Source organism: Macadamia integrifolia, chromosome 4, assembly GCF_013358625.1.
Source record: "Macadamia integrifolia cultivar HAES 741 chromosome 4, SCU_Mint_v3, whole genome shotgun sequence".
Classification (NCBI taxonomy): Eukaryota; Viridiplantae; Streptophyta; class Magnoliopsida; order Proteales; family Proteaceae; genus Macadamia; species Macadamia integrifolia.
The window spans coordinates 28,067,000-28,070,743 of NC_056560.1; positions in this window are offsets into that span (position 1 = coordinate 28,067,000).

The window sequence follows — 3,744 nt, forward strand, 5'->3', positions numbered from 1 at the left end:
GCAATTGATTGATCTGCCTCCAGGACATTATAAAGTGTTGTTGGGTGTACACTATTAAGTATAACCTTAATGGTTCTGTTGAACGATTTAAAACTCGCTTGGTTACTAACCATAGTTTCTATGGTGTTTGGGCGACCTAAGGTGTAGGAAGGGGCCTTGACACAAGGCAATCAAGGCGCCAGCCTAGGCAATAAGGTGACTAGACACCTTGTCAATTATGCTTAGAACTTGGATTTCATGGCACTCATCGGGACAGAAGATTGGTTGGCAAGCTTATTTATCTTATTGTCATCAGACTTGATATTTCATCTTCCATTGGTGTAATTAAAAAAATTACAGAGAGGCCCAAGTATACTCATTGGGAGGCAGTCTATCAGATTTTGAGGTATTTGAAAGGGTTCTCTAGGAAAAGGTCTTATTTATAGACTCATATTAATATTGTTAGCTATTTTGACGTTTATTGAGCTGGTGCTTGTGAGGATTATATGTTTGCTGATGGTAATCTTGGTAAGTGGCGTAGTAAGAAACAAACGATAGTGACTCGGTCTAGGATTGAGGGTGAGTATAGGGTTATGGCTCACACGACAGCTGAATTGCTGTGGTTAAAGTCTCTTATTCAGGAGCTTGGTTTTCCCATTGCTGGGCCTATTGAAATGTTTTGTGATGATCAGAATGCTATCGACATTGCCAGTAATCTGGTCTTTCATTAACGTACAAAGCATATTGAGATTGATTGCTATTTATGTAAGATGTTGTCATAAGGAAACTGATTTCTTCTACTCCTTTTGTTAGCTCTAATAGTAAGCTTGGTGACTTGTTTACTAAAGATCTATTTCGTAATGTATTTCTTCAAGGGTGTTACAAGCTGTGCATGGGAGACATCAATGCTCTAGCTTGGGGGAAGTGTTAAAGAAATAAGTCTACCACAAGGGTATTTTAGTCTTTTTATTTTCTTGTTTTTGAAATTTGTATTTTATTGAACTTAAGTTATAAATAAGAAAGGCTACCAGTGCAAGAGTTTAACACACTCTTTTCTCCTAGCCAATAGACCTCTTCCTTATCTCTTCTTCTCCCATCGATCTCCATCTCTCTTCTTACTCTTGTTTCTTCTTATTTGTTTTGTCACAGTAATAATGGGGAGAGATTTAAAAAATGCATAAACCAATGTATTACTACTATGGGAAAAGGCTGGGGCATGCTGCTAGGGTACCCAGCCTGTGTTACTCTCTCCCCTTCCCATTTGGAAATGACCCACATGTAATGTAGAACTAGGATGGGCAAGGCCAACCTAATCCCAATGCTGCAGGATACTCTCAAAGAACAACCAATATCCAAAATAGAACAACAACACAAAGCAACTCAAGATTAAAACGGAAAACCAAGTCTATAACAGCCAACCGATTACAGAACTGTTAAGAATCTGTGAACAGAACTAACAATAGATGATAGGGCCTTAACAAGGACTGTAAGATCCCTAAATCCAGCTGATAACATGATCCAACACCCAAAGAAACCAACAAAAATCAAGGCAGGTGTATTGATTTCAAATCTGGCAGAATAGGTCAATAGAAGACAAAATTAAATCTCCCGATTGGCTGGTCAGAATTGGACCAGGTATGGATCGAAGGTAGTAATAGATGGGAGGGAGGTTCAATCCAATTTTCAGCCACAGAGGATGGCTGAAAGTGTTTCAGGCAACAGGGGATCAAACAGAAAGCTAAGAAGATTTCCTGGGCAGAATTGTGGAAGAAGATGAAATCAACTACCTGTAGATTGTTGCAACAACAGTAGATTATTGACTTATTGAGAGGAGAAGAAGAAAGGAAGAGGACCTCTCGGGTAAGAAGATGAAATCAACTACTTGTAGATGGTTGCAGTAGCAGTAGATTCTTGACTAATTGAGAGGAGAAGAAGAAAGGAAGAGGACCTCTCAGGCTTCCCACCGTAGAGAATCAATTGAATCAAACACCAATTCCATCAACCTTAATCAAACACAAAAAAACTCTTCAAGGAGAAGACACAACAACAACCATTAATTTGTTTGTCAAAATCCTTCCAGCTTTAGGAGAGTCCTCTTCTTTATTTATAATGATGGGGGAGAGAATTACAGAACAGAAGGTTCCTTAGAAGGAAACCTTAATTTATTCTCCTAATACAATACTTACTAACTGAAAATTGGAACTAACCGAAATTAGAGACTAGATGAAAAAGGAAACTAACTACTTGACTCAACTAATAACTTAACTCCTAAGAAATAACAAAGACTAACAACTTTAATTGAACCCAACTAAAAAGGAGACTTATGAAAAAGGAAACAAACTAGTTAATCCCGTATTCAACCTTAAAGCCCCTAGTTTAGGCCCATAAAAGTGGCCTATTACACCCAAATCACATGGGATTAAAGGCCCAACATGTATGGAACTCAACCCTAGGCTTATTCCTAATAATACAAGACCATTTTGGTGATAAATCTGAGTCACCACACCCCTCCCATCCCAGGAAAGCTCGCGGCATGCCCAACCCTCTCCCTACTACTATATAATGGAAAAATGACTCAAATCAGTAAAGACATTAATGATTATGAAATCCAGCCGAGTACAATCAATTTTTGTGCCTTGATGAGCTGGCTGACCTTTAGACTTGATAAGCATAAAACTGAATCGATAGATCAAGTTTGTTACAATCTCAGAAGCTGTAGCTAAACCAGAAAACCAGAAACAAGAATGAAAAGAGACAGAGAAAAGAGAAGAAGAGAGGAAGAAGATGAAGTAACCAAAGGAAATCTCAAGAATGGAGAGCAACCTGAGATTGATTCATCATGAATCTAATCTTAGGTTCTCTTCTGAATATATAACATTAGGTCAAGAGGAAAGACAAAAAAGCCCCCCACTTACATAAGGAGAAGGCCAAAAAGACCCAAACAAACATAACAAGGACCAAATGGTCCCTGTCGTAGGCGCTAATATTAGCGCTATTCCCTGTTTGGGAATAGCATTAAAATCAACACTCCCCCTCAAGCTGGAGCATATAAATCTCCCATGCTCAGCTTGATACAACTACTGCGGAAGCTAGGAGCAAATAAGAACTTAGTGAACATATCAGCCAACTGATTCTTTGATGAAACAAACGGAGTCTCAATCAGCTTCTTTAGAACAGCATCACAAACAAAGTGACAGTCCACCTCTATATATTTGGTCCTCTCATGGAAGACCGGATTGCTAGCAATATACACAGCAGCTTGGTTATCACAATGCATCTGCATAGGTTTAGTTACTGGAAATCCCAACTCCAAGAATAACGAATGCAACCATATAAATTCAGTTGTAGTATGAGTCATAGCTCTGTATTCTACCTCTACACTAGATCAGGCAATGGTGGTCTGTTTCTTGCTACGCCACGTGATCAAATTACCTCCAAGAAAGGTACAATATCCAGTGGTAGATCTCCGATCACTAGCAAAACCAGCCCAATCAGCATCTGAGTAGCCAACAAGATCCATGTGCCGATTAGGACGATATACTAGGCCTTTGCCAGGGGCCCTCTTCAGGTAGTGGAGAACACGAACAACATCGTCCCAATGAGCCTTCTGAGGAGACTGTATGAACTGACTAAGAACTCCAACAGCATAGGAGATATCAGGACGAGTCATAGTAAGGTAAATTAGCTTACCAATTAGACTTCTGTACTAGTGTATATCCTGAAGAGGTTCACCATCATCAACACCAAACTTTTGGTGAGGATCCA